This window comes from Hemicordylus capensis, chromosome 2, assembly GCF_027244095.1.
Source record: "Hemicordylus capensis ecotype Gifberg chromosome 2, rHemCap1.1.pri, whole genome shotgun sequence".
NCBI lineage: Eukaryota > Metazoa > Chordata > Lepidosauria > Squamata > Cordylidae > Hemicordylus > Hemicordylus capensis.
This window is the reverse complement of record NC_069658.1, coordinates 393,987,017-394,000,480: the sequence shown is the minus strand read 5'-3', so window position 1 is coordinate 394,000,480 and position 13,464 is coordinate 393,987,017. Positions and strand designations below refer to the sequence as shown.

Below are 13,464 nucleotides of genomic sequence, written 5' to 3'. Positions count from 1 at the left end.
ACAACCCCTTGTTTCCATTTAGATACTCATTGGTGAGAGGAATGCACTATATGCTCATAAGCACTCACTTCATTGTTTCTTCACATATTCCAGGGCTGAATCTTGACAGTGAAAATCATTTCCACTTAGTAAGCCCTGGCTCCAAATGATCTGCCAAGGTGATCATCTGCCAGAGAACTTTGCAATCAATTTAGTAAGCCTACCTAAACAATGGCAAATGATCGGCAAAGGAGTAAGACAAGGCTGTATACTTTCTCCTTCTTTATTCAATTTATATGCTGAACATATACTGAGAGAAGCTGGATTGGAAGAAGATGAGCATGGTTTTCAAGTTGGAGGAAGAAACATCGATAACCAGCGCTACGCTGATGACACCACTCTGATAGCTGAGAATGCGGATGATCTGCAAGCTCTAGTAATGAAAGTCAAGGAGCACAGTTAAAAAAATGGGACTACAACTAAATGTAAAGACGACTAAACTAATGACAACAGGTACAGCAACCAGCCTCAGAACTGACAATGAAGACACTGAAGTGGTGGATAGCTTCTGCCTTTTAGGATCAGCCGTCAACTGTAAAGGATCCAGCAGTCAAGAAATATGCCACTGACTAGCACTTTGTAGGGTTGCAATGAAGGCCTTGGAAAGGATATTTAGATGCCGTGGCATGTCTATACCTACAAACATTAGAGTCAGCAAGGTGGATGGACTCGATTATGACAGCACTGAATGCACCACTGAGACATCTTAAAGGCCAAGTTGAAGACAGATCACCCTGGAGAGAATCTATCTATGTGGTCACTAAGAGTCGACACCGACTTGATGGCACTTAATCAATCAATCAATCAATCAATCAATCAATCAATCAATCACCTAAACAACAATTCTTGAAAGGGTTGGACCCTGAAAGGGCAAAAGACATCTCCAAAGGTTTTTTAACCTTCTCCATCATATCGAGTTCCTATGTTACAGATAGCACACATTAAGTCAACTCTTTTAAAGTATCTGAAAGTGTGCACATTGTGGGAAGAAAGCATGTGTGTGAGTCTAAGGTGCTTGGAGGAAGGATGGGGAAAGAATGAGACAGAATGATAGATCTTCACCACTTTAATGTGAGCATCTAGTCTATTTACCTGCACTGCTTTGAGAAACATTTTGAATCACAGACATGTTAATACTCTGAAGTCCTTACCACACCCCTCCAGTCCCCTCCCCACAATCCTAGAAGTACGGTGGGCGGAAGTGGGGCGGGCGGGGGGAGAATCGGGCCAACAGAAACAGGATCTCTAGAGCACTGTTTTCAAAACCAGGAATGTGGTGGAGTTCTGGAGTCTGTTCTATGGACTGCAGTGTTTTGAAATATTATGTTTAATTTATTTATCAGTTGCATTTCTATATCATCTAAATCAATGATCCAACAGAAAGAATGCTTGACAAGTCTCTGCTGCATTGGCTCAAGTATGCTTACTTCTGGCCTGCAGATATCCTCAATGGGGCAGCATTTGCAGTACCAGTGAGACAGAGGAGAGACAGAGTCTTAGGGCCAAGCTCAGTAGCAGCTGGTGAAGGTGGGTGGGGGATGAGGACAGGAAGATATCACTTTAACTGGCATGTGCACGCACAGAGGCCAACTGAGCAGTGGGGGCAGAACAGTCTCCCCACGGGATGCCAGATCAGGCACCTCCATCCTGCACAGCATTCCAGGTACCAGTGATGGCTAAGTTTGATGCCAGTGAAAGTGATATTTGACTGTCCTCACTGCCCCACCCCACACCACATAGTGACGCTCACTGGCAGCTACTAGTCAAGCTAAACAATATGTTTAACACACAAGAGATGTTCTCATGATGATTATTTTATGGAGCTTTGTGTGTGCTCCTGATAGTTGATTGTGCTTGAGATAAAAGCAAGATTGGAGGAAGGGAGCTTGCTCATCTGTTAAGGCCCAGCTATCTCATTCCAAAGCTGTGGGTTCGTCCAACCCAGCTAGGACTTGACAGATGAGTAAGCTCCCTGCCTCCAAGGACCTTGCTTATATCTAACACATAATCCAATATCTGGAGCACACACCACTCCCAAACTAGGGTAGGAGGCTTCTCCCACCCGAGTTCCACATCGGGAGGACAGCCATACAGTTGTCTTTCTGGCATCTGTATTTTCTGTAGAAATAGCCACCATGGGGAGACTATTCCAGACTAGAACTGCAGCACATGGGGTGGAGTGGGGGGGCCCTCTCTCCGCATGCCCTTTTCTTGCTGAAAATACCTCCCCCTCTAGAAATATTAGAGAAGATGATCAAATACAAGGACCGAAAATTGGGAAACAAGAGTATAAATTAAGAGCCTTTGCGGATGATGTCGTGTTTTTTTTAGAAAATCCATTGGACAAGATTGGAAGACTCTTGGAAAAAATACAACAATTTGGCCAAGTGGCTGGGTTTTATATAAACAAGGCTAAAACAAAGGTGTTGACTAAAAATATGGATCAGAAACCTAAGGATAGATTTTTTGAAATAAGTGAACTGAAAGTGGAGAAGAAAATTAAATATCTGGGTGTTTGGCTGACAAATAATAATTGTTTGTTGTTCTCAAATAATTATATTAAAATATGGAATACAGTAAAAACTGATTTACAAAGATGGTCTAATATGAACTTATCTTTAATGGGAAGAATTTCAGTGGTGAAAATGAATGTCTTACCCAAAATGTTGTTTCTTTTTCAGACTATTCCTATAATTAATACTTTAACTTGTTTTAAGCAATGGCACAAGGACATAACTAAATTTGTTTGGCAAGGGAAAAGACCAAGAATTAATTTTAAAAATATAACAGATGCAAAAGAAAGAGGCGGTCTTACCCTACCAGACTTAAGGTTATATTTTGATGCTGTTTGTTTGACGTGGTTAAAAGAATGGATAACATTAAGAAATTCTAGAATACTTGATCTGGAGGGATTTGACAGAAGGTTCAGATGGCACTCCTATTTGTGGTATGACAAAAGTAAAATACATAAAGATTTTTTTAACCACTATATAAGAAGGAGTTTAATGAGAGTTTGGGTAAAATATAAAAAATGGTTGGAACCTAAAACTCCATTATGGTTATCCCCGATTGAAGCTTTAGCACGTAAAGAGGTAAATATGCAATTGTAATGGGGTACCTATAGGGATTAGTTGTGTTTTCAAGAAAAAGACTGTAAGTTAAAAAGTTTAATTGAAGTACAAAATTTGGTTAATGATTGGTTTCAGTACCATCAGCTAAATGAAGTTTATAAGAAGGATCTTAAAGTTGGATTTGAGGATCAGATGTCGAGATTTGAGAAGGAGCTATGTGAAAATGATGAAAAATTAGTTTCTAAAATATATAAGCTCTTGCTTTTGGAGGAGACAAGAGATGAAGTGGTTAAAATGACTATGGTAAAATGGGCTCAAGATGTGGGGTATAATATAGAAATGGCAGCCTGGGAAAAATTAAGGAAAACTGATTTAAAGTTCACTGCATGTTATGTTTTAAAAGAAAATTATTACAAAATGATGTATAGGTGGTATTTGACACCTTAAAAACTGGCATTAATGTATAAAAATGTTTCAAACAAATGTTGGAAATGTGGACACTCTGAAGGAACTTTTTTTCATATGTGGTGGACTTGTAGGAAGGCCAAGGCCTTTTGGGACATGATATATAATGAGTTAAAGAAAATTTTCAAAATGACATTTCCTATGAAGCCAGAATCCTTCCTGCTGGGAATAACACAAGGAGTGTTTTCTACAACCGACTTAACATTCTTCATGTACGCTTCCACGGCAGCCAGAATAATATATGCGCAGAAATGGAAGAGTAATGAACTGCCCTCAAAAGAAGATTGGCTGATAAAAATTTTGGAATATGCAGAGATGGCAAAACTTACAGTACTGATAAGAGACCAAAATTTGGAATGCTTTAAAGAAGATTGGAAACCATTATTATTATACTTAAAGAACTACTTTCCTAATATTGATTTTACAACAGGGTTTGAAATTTAGTAATACTAGCAGGTTGGGTAGATCAAAATCGAGTTTGTAAGGTTTAGACATATGTTTTGAATTATTATTATAGCAAGGGTTAATTCTATAGTTGGTGATTCACGAGGAGGTGTGAGCGGGAAGTCAATATTTGTTTAATGTGTTGTGAATTTTAAGATATTGTTATCTTTCTATGATTGTTAAAATCAATTAAAAAAAAGAAAATACCTCCCCCTCAAAGCTGCTGTTTGCTCCAAACATATAATTGGGATTGTTTTTAACGAAAGGCGGTATATACATTTAACAATCAATCAATCAATCAATCAAGAATTAAATTAAATTAAATTAAATTAAATTAAATTAAATTAAAATAAAGGGGATTCATTGGTTTTGACTGAGCCCTCATACTAAGACCAGCCCAACTGGTCATTGGCACTGGTTCCTAAGCATTTAACTTGCCTCCTTGCTCTTTCATGAAGTCATCTTCTCTTCATTTGGGTAGAATAAACTGAGAAATGAAGAGTTTGGTTGATGTGGACAAATGAACTGCTGTAAGTCAACAAGGGCTAATCCCCATTAGTACTGGTAACTTAACACTCTCCACCTTCCATTACCACACAAATCCCCATTTCTTTCAAGTTATGACAAACCTGAGAATCCTCAGCTGTTTACAACTTTTGCTCAGAGGTATTTTTTCTTGCAAGATAACAAGCTAAAACCAAAAGTGTTGCCTCAGTTGCCAGTGCAAAAGTGATAAAGCACAATCGGACACCTCATTTCCAGGACCCAGATTCCTCACAGCATCCAAAAGATTATCAGCTATTCGGCAGTTTGACAGAGGCATTTGTCCATTCAGATGTTAATCAGGCACAATTTTTTAAAATTGAATGTTCAAATCCTTTGGGGATGGGACTAAAACTGACCTCCTGCCCACTGTGAATTAGGAGTGGCCTTGGTCTCAGCAGCTGGGGACTGAGTAAGGAGTATTGGAGAGGAATTTCCACAGCTACACAGATTCATGGGAACTGAATTTTTGAAGCATATAAAGAATAGTGCAATGGTTGTTTCAACAGACTTGAGGCTGTTGTCCTGCAACTGATGTGTAGAAGAGTTTAGGAGGATAGTGGACTCTGTCCACTACAAGCTGATTGTCCTGGAGGACTAAGTTCATATAGAATTTATTTATTTATTTATTGCGGGGGCGGGTTTACACTTATATCCCACTCTTCCTCCAAGGAGGAGTGGTGAGTCATGACAACAATGAAATCTGAATCATGACAACAATGAAATCATCATAGAACATTTACTCTCAGGCAATCAAAAGGCACACATCTGAATCAATGTGGGATGAATTCATATGACTAGTGCCAACAAAGAGCCATGGGTGAGCATTCAGATGTGTAAATGATCATATGACAAAGTTATACAAAACAAAATTTTACCGGATCATAGACTGTCAAGAGAGACAAACTAAGCCTCTCCCCTAGATGTAAAAATTAGGACATCTAGCAGTAGTGAGGAAACTCTCCTCATACCATAGTGGAGTCATATGATATTCAGTTCTAGAAGTTATTTATTGTGGGTAGTAAAAAATCACCTCAGGGTAGTATCAGGCTAATGTATAATGAACAGACTCAAAGTAAATGTGTTTATGAGATCAAATACCCTTTAGACAGAGTAGGGGGGCATACTTCAGTTGTGCTGTCTCTGGTCTACATACTGGATACCGTTCCATCGAAATCTGTGGAACCACTGTAAAAAGGTAAGGTAAGGTTGTGCCATCGAGTCAGTGTCAACTCCTGGAGACCACAGAGCCATGTAGTTTTCTTGGTAGAATACAGGAGGGGTTTACCATTGCCTCCTACCGTGCAGTATGAGATGATGCCTTTCAGCACCTTCCTATATCACTGCTGCCTGATATAGGAGTTTGGACTGGTAATTTTTCAGATGGGAAATTTGAACTTTGCAAGGAGTGAATAGTGCATTTGGGGATATTATGAAAGATAGAAGAACAGCCAAGAAAAGATTTGCCAGGTGGGGAGGTGGGTACTGGCTTGCCATGCATAGAGCACTGTTCACAAACGCTACTCCCAACCAAACACTTTGTTATAATTATGATTTGTTATAATCCAATGCTCTTCAAGTACCTTGAGAATGAACATCCCAACGATCAAAGGAACATTTGTGAACTGAGGTGGAAGACAGGACCACCTGAGGCCGTTGGTTCATGAGCTTTACTCCTTAGATTCTTAGCATTGCCTATCTCCAGGACAACAACTTAGTTATGGTCAAGAAGAGAAACGAATTGCTGATCCAGACGAAACAAGACCAGGCTGCATATTGGCAGCGACTTTTGTTAGCTGCAATGCTTCAGTCCAGACTATGTCAGAAAGCAAGTGGAAAAATACACATAGACTAGCAGCTTCAGACTGGGCGCAGTTATCAAGAGATGCAGGGCCAGAGATAGGAACCTCGGGGAAGGGACATACAGAAGGTCCCAGCTTCAATCCCTGGAATCTCAAGAAAGCACTAGGAAAGAGACCCATCTGAAACCTGTCTGGAGGACCGCTGCCTGTAAGCATCATAGACATTACAATACTGATGTAGATGGACCCGTGGTCTACCTCAATATAAAGCCGAATCATATGTTCGTATGAAATTCAAGGGCTGAGGTCTATGTGATCAGGCCTTGAGTCTAGCAGGCAGACAGTAAAGAGGGCTAAGGATTGTCTGCCAGGTATAAATATGAACAGGGCCACAACCTTGTAAACAGACGAAACGAAGTAGACCAAGGATGTCCATATGCTGCAGTCTTCTAAGTGGGCCAAGGTTGATCTGTCAGCGTCTCATGCTCACAGTGACTGTTTGGGACAAGAACAGTTAGGCTGCTCAGGACTGCAGCAACAGCAGTGGGCTAATTTGGACAGCGAGGCAAAGCTGCTGTTTTGGATTTTGGCTTAAATCACACAGCTACATTTATCTGCAGCAGCGTCTGCCACAGGACATTACTTGAAGGTGGAAGTTCTCTCTCAGAGTTTCACTTAAAAATATAATACCAAAAAAACCCTCAGTTGATTCAGTTCAGGGTCACTTTGTTGGCATACAACAAGCGATTAAGAGAGGCATTCGTGGAGAAACAGTTTGCAACAGTCACTGAACCACAGCACCTAGATAATTTTAAAACTGAGCTGGAGACCTGTATAAGCCATACTGTTCAGTGAGCTTTCCGGTCCTCAAAGCCTTGATATGCCAACTAAGTGGGATATCATAAGATGGAGAGTGCCAGCTGATGCACCAGCGCAATGTAACAAAGCACAACAGTCTACTAGTCCTGCAGGGATGTTGTACCTGCATTATCAGCAAATACATCAGTACAAATTTCCAGGTTTATTGCTTTAGGAACAACCTACTGTTGTCAAACAGGATTCCCCCCCTCCCCTTAATCCCAGTATATTGGGTTGGTTATTGTATCCCTCCCTTCTTTTTATGAAAAATTAGAGATCACCAGAACTGGAAGAGTTATATCAGCTATGATGAATGTGTTGAAGAGTGACGCACATTTTCTTCTGCAGCAGTCTCAGTAGATGGGTTGTCTATCCAGATTCTACAAAGATAATCCTAAACAGGCTGAGTGGAGCTTCCTCGCAGGAAGGAGTTGATCTGGGCTCTGCCCCAGAACCCACTTTCAGTGATAGGAAATCAGCCCTCAAACAGATTAAAGCATAGCAGAGTGCTTCTGTGCATGCATAGCATGCATCTACTTCACTGCTAAGTAACCATCACCTGCCCCTTACATCTGGTTTAGTAGGCTGGGTGTTCAAATTAGGGGGATGCAACTGACAGTCAATCACCTTAAGTGGCACAGTGGGGAAATGCTTGACTAACAAGCAGAAGGTTGCTGGTTTGAATCCCCACTGGTATGTTTCCCAGACTATGGGAAACACCTATATTGGGCAGCAGCGATATAGGAAGATGCTGAAAGGCATCACCTCATACTGTGTGGGAGATGGCAATGGTAAACCCCTCCTGTATTCTACCAAAAGAAAACCACAGGGTTCTGTGGGCACCAGGAGTTGAAATCGACTAGACGGCACACTTTACCTTTACCTTTAACTGGCAGTCAGGTTTGAGTTATGTGGCCCATTTCATTTTAGAGACAAACCACTGTTATCACATGAGAGTGGCTAGTGACCCCCAAAGGGTTTTTTCACCTAGTGTGGCTTGGCTCACTTTCTTTAACTATCTGGGTGTTTTCCATTGAACTGATTATTCATTGTCCTGTAGATCTTGGGCATGACGCTCCTCCATTCCCCTGCCAGAGTATAATCCAGATGCAATGAAAATAATCTATTGAAGGTGTTGGATTATGGATTATGTACAGGGGATCTTATTTTAGCACAGGGATTGAACTTTATAAGTTTTGGATAACTTCCAGCTCTATGGTCTTAGCAATACCAATGTTGTACATGAAGGTCAAAAGATAGAACATGATGCACACAGCTTAAATCTAGCACTCCCACTGGATCTGGGCAGAAGGAATGGACTACAATGGAGGGTTAAGTTGATACACCTTTCCAGCTTTATAAGAATCTGGCCGTGTCTGATGGAGCCCTGAGATATGATATCCTCTTGTCTTGGGTCTCCACCCCATTGGAATGTGGTCTGAAGTATAAAGTGGTGGTAAACATCCCTCCCACCTGAGAAATCTAATCTTCAATTCAGGACTCTACCTGCTGACTCCAATATCTGAAATATTCCTTCCACATACAACTTGGGAGGGGAGGAAAAAGGAGGAAGGGGGGTAGGATTATGTAAGAAGAAGCCTAAAGATGCTGAACAACAGTTATTAAAAACACAGCCCTGTAGGGGAAAGCAGGAGAAGCACTCCCTCAGCAGGAAAAAGCCCAGAGCAAAGGTTACTAGGAGGATGGAGGCAAGCAACCTCTGAATCACAAAAGCAAACATTTCAGCGGTTCATTTTTTGCACAGCGTGCACACAGAGAGGCACAAACTCCTAAGACCCCTGAAAGCTGGCACAACATTCCTCCCTCTCTTGAAAGGCTGTTTGTGTGTGTGTGTGTGTGTGTGTGTGTGTGTGTGTGTGTGTGTGTTTTAAACTGAACCCAAGCGACAAGAGAGCGACTTACAAAGAAACAAATAGGGGAGCGGCGATGCAAGGGGGAGAGAGAATAATAATCTACTCTTCATGAATGGAGCGGCAAACAAATCAAAACCTGGAACAGTTTAGAAAGGACGCTTTAAAGACAAAGCAAAACAATGAGCGTTTGTCATAGCGTTATTGCACAGCCTTAGCAAATACTATTTCTTTAAAGTTATTTTAAAACCCAACCCGCCTACTCTCTCCAGAGCCGAAGGCTGAGCGGGATGGAGAACAGCTTACTTTTGGAAACAGCCCGAGAGTCAGAAATCCACAACACAGAAAAGTTACCAAATAAGGAGAATCGGGGGAGGTGCGGGGGGGGGGGGGGAGCGAGAAATAAAGCTTTGCTGAGAGCAAAGAGTGCAAACCATTTCTTCCCGTATCTGCCCAACCCCCTCCGCCTTGAATTCTTTCTTTTCTTTTGCACCACTCACCTCATCAGGGAGATCCTCGCGTTTCCAGCGTACAAAGTTCCAAACCCAAAACCGAGTTCTGTCACCGGCTGCCTGGCTGGCACTGTCTCTTTCTCCCCCGCTAGTACTTCCAGCACCGAGCAAAACAAATAAAAGCCAAGGGCTGATCTCCACTTCCAAGACACACACACACACAAATGCTTTTGATCTCTGAACAGTCCCGGGCTCTGAGGACTTGGAGGTGCTGGAGAGGAGGGAGAGGGGCGTGCGTGTGTGTATATGTATGTGTGTGTGTGTGTGTGCGCGCACAAAGTCTACGGAACCTGAGAACTCAAGAAGAGGAGAGCTTGCCACAGCGTCCCCCGCTCCGCTCTCTGCAGATCTTGCATTCTTCTGTTTCCCAGGGGCACCGTCGACTCCGGTTGAAATGGACTAGTCTAGTCTGGGAACTCTTCTGTAAAGTAACCGCCGCCGCCACCTCCTTTTCTCTTTCCCTCTCCCCAACCAGGAGGATCACTCTTTCTCTCTGCAGGAAATCCCTCCCAGACTCCTGTTCTTCCCTCCTGATTGGAAAAGCAAAAGGGGGGACGGGTAGGCGAGCTGGGCAGGGCCAGAGGAGTCCCTTGCTGTCACTCACGCGGGACGGAGGGATGCAGGCAGGGGTTAAAGGCAGAGAAGGGCGTGTGCGTGCGTGTATATGTGTGTGTTGTCAAGCGTGTTACCTGAGACCTTGGCGGCGCGGTTGGGAAACATGTGCGCACAGGTAGGAGAGTAAGGATCTGTGTGTCTGGAGCGAGGGAACTGAGCCGTCTCTCTCCCCCCTCCCCCCCTCCCCCCTTTTAAGTTGGAGCCCGCAGGGTTCATTGGAGTCTCCAGTGGATTTAATGAGAGCTCCTTGGCAAGGACAAGCGGCAGAACTGTTGCCAAAGTATGTATAAAGGAAAGGCAGCGACCTTCCAGGTATCTTAGGGGCGCCTCGGATTCCACCGCCACCCCCGTCCGGGCTAGCTTTCCTGTGTCTGGGCACTGACTACTGTGCTGCTGCTGCTGCTGCCCCCGCCCGCCGGAAATCTTCATCTTCCATGGCCTTTAAAGTGACTGATCAGGGGCATCCTTAGGGAGTGGCCCCTGGCCCTGGGGCCCCCAATGAATGGCTCAGAGCCCCGAATCTCGCCACGCCAGCCACCTCCTTCTGGACTGGGGAAGGGCTCTGCTCTAGCAGCAACAATTGCTTCTCTGTCCTAGGGACATAGGAAGCTGCCTTATACAGAGCTTCGTCCATTTTATAGCTGCTTCTCTCATGCACACAAGGAAATCTTACGTGGATTTCACGAAAGGTGTATTTAGCAACAACTCAATCTTCTCTGTCTCCTTTCTCTCTTGGCTCCTCTCCCACACTCTCTACTACAGGATCCCCCTTGGGACAAATGTCCAAACAAAACAAACAGCAAACGATTATACTGAACAGATTCAGAATACAACAGTCCATCTAGCTATTTAATGCCTACACTGACTGGCAGTGATTTGCCAAGGGGTATTCAGGCAGGGGTCTTTCCCAGCCCTACCTGGAGATGCCAGAGGGTGAACCTGGGGTTTTCTGTGTGCAAGGTAGATGGTCTCCCACTGAGCTATGGCCCTATCCCCTAAGGAGAATACCTCACACTGCTCACAGGTAGTTACCCATCCAAATGCAGGCCATGGGAGACCCTGCTTAGCAAAGCAACCCTACTCTTTACTGCAAGACTGGCTCTCCTCCCATGAACTTCCCTCAGAGGTACTGGGCTGGGGACAGAGCAGGTTTCTCTAGCCCCCATTACAGCACTTGTCTCCTCCAGTTCCCAGTTGAGTTGAATTCTCAAAAAGGGGGCTATGGATCTGGGCCCCAGATATTTTAATTACCAAGAAATGCCCTCAACTGATATTATTATCAGTCCTTGCTGCTCTTAATGCTGGTTTTAATTTGAACAATTTTGTTTGTTTAAGGTTTTGTTGTTGATTATTTGGTTGGTTGTTTTATTAGGGTTATTGTTGATTTCAACCACCCTGAACTTCTTGGGTCTGTCTATCAGCCCTAGCTAAGTTAACTGCCAGCCTTTATTCCACCTTGAGTCTCTCCCCTTCATATCAGCAGATGTCCCTCTAGAGAGGCATACATACAGAGAGCCATTGTGGTGTAGTTTGTTAGAATGTTGGACTAGTCATTGGATAACTCTGGGCCAATCACTTCTCTCTCAGCTGGACCTACCTCGCAGGGTTGTTGTGAGGATAAACATAAACCATGTATATTGCTCTGGGCTCCTTGGAGGAAGAGCAGGATATAAATGTAAACATAAACAATACAGAGTAATGAAGAGCTCCACCTTTAGGACTTCTGCTGTCCAGTGTGTTAGGCCAGGTATTTGCATGGAACAAATGAGGTGATAGAGTTCAGAAGTGACAGAGTAGGCTATGCAACTTTAGGTCAAGAGCAGTCACAAGACCTTCCTTAAGTAAGTAGAAAACTAGTCCATGAGCCCCTCCCTGCTGGACTAGCTTTCTACTTGCAGAGAGGTTATTCCATTGAAATGCATTTTAAAATGTTATCCCCACACCTGCATTCTGAAGTGGTACAATTCATTTTGTCACCTCAGGGGATTCATCCCCAACTCATTATGCTGTACATGTAGACCCCTTTCAAGTCTAAGATTTGGAAGAGACACATATGTCCAAAATTCAAGTCTTGTCAGTATTCTGTGACTCGTAGAGGCTGTGCACATGAGCACCCCTTGGGTTGCCCTGCTGGAGGAGTTTGTCTGCTTGTGTGCAGCGCTGGAATCGCAGGCGATCCCAGTGCTGCCTCCTCCACAAGCCCGGGAATTTACTCCAGGCTGTAACTTGGGGTAAAGGGCATGAGTGCTCCCTTTACCCTAGGTTTGGGCTGTGTATGCACACGGCTGGAGCATACACAGAGCCAGGTGCTTAGAGCACCCGGTTCCCGGGGGAATCTCCCAATGCTCATCATGTGGTGCATTGTGAGATGCCTGGAGGCCAGGAAAATGAGTCCTGGGCTTCAGAGATCTGCACTGCATGGAGCAGCATGGACCATGTGGGTGCGCAAAGGCACACCGAAGCAGACATGGCTGAAGTGGACATCCCTGCCTTCCCCCCACCTCCGCCCCCACCTTCCCTATTATGGTCCTGCGAACGACCTTATAGACTTCCATGGTGGAAAAAAGCGGGTGAAACCTAAACAGTTTGAGTAGTATCTAAATGGCCCAGGTAAAATCATGACCTGTAATACATCACTAAAGCACATTGTGAGTGAGTGTGTGTGTGTGTATTTGCATTAATAGGAAATCCAGAAACTATGTCATTTTGCATTCTGAGCACTTCCTTTCATGTCCTTTAATGACATTTCAAACACAAAGTTCAAGGCACCTTAGGAGCACTTTATCTGTTGTTGTTATTTTAAAATTAATGTGCACTGTTAAATCAAAACAATGATTTATATTTAATATATCTTTACATGGATGTATATTTCATCTCATATATTATGCTAATTTGGATACAGTAAATGAACTTGTAATAAATGATACAACTGACTTGTTGAAATAATGTGAAGGGTCCTCACATTACTCTCACTGGAAGTCCTGACTGCATGGAGGTCCAAAGGAGTTCTGAGGGAAGTCGCTCATCATCCATTCAATATGCTGACAGTAGCAGGGAAGGTTGTCATAGATATGTGTCTGACATGGCTCTTTGCTCCTCCATTACCCCCTTGATATGGCATATACTGTATCCAGATGCCAAGTCAGACCACTGATACCTCTAGCTCCATATTATATGTACAGTATTTTGGACAGGGATCTGAAAAACAAGGAAACAGACCTACCTAGAGCTGCCTGGAACTGCA

General features: G+C 43.4%; 1 protein-coding gene across 6 annotated transcripts in view; it reads right to left on the bottom strand.

Moving 5' to 3' along the window:
- Positions 1–13,464, bottom strand: part of CASKIN2 (CASK interacting protein 2) — a 157,222-nt gene that overhangs the window by 127,308 nt on the left and 16,450 nt on the right. For 5 of the 6 annotated variants that reach the window (XM_053302900.1, XM_053302904.1, XM_053302905.1 and 2 more), the window contains exon 1: positions 9,594–10,072. The exons of the other annotated variant lie outside the window; for it this stretch is intronic. The gene's annotated coding sequence lies outside the window, so the exon portion shown is untranslated. Of the gene's footprint in view, positions 1–9,593; positions 10,073–13,464 lie in introns of those variants that run through there. 6 annotated transcript variants of the gene reach the window in all.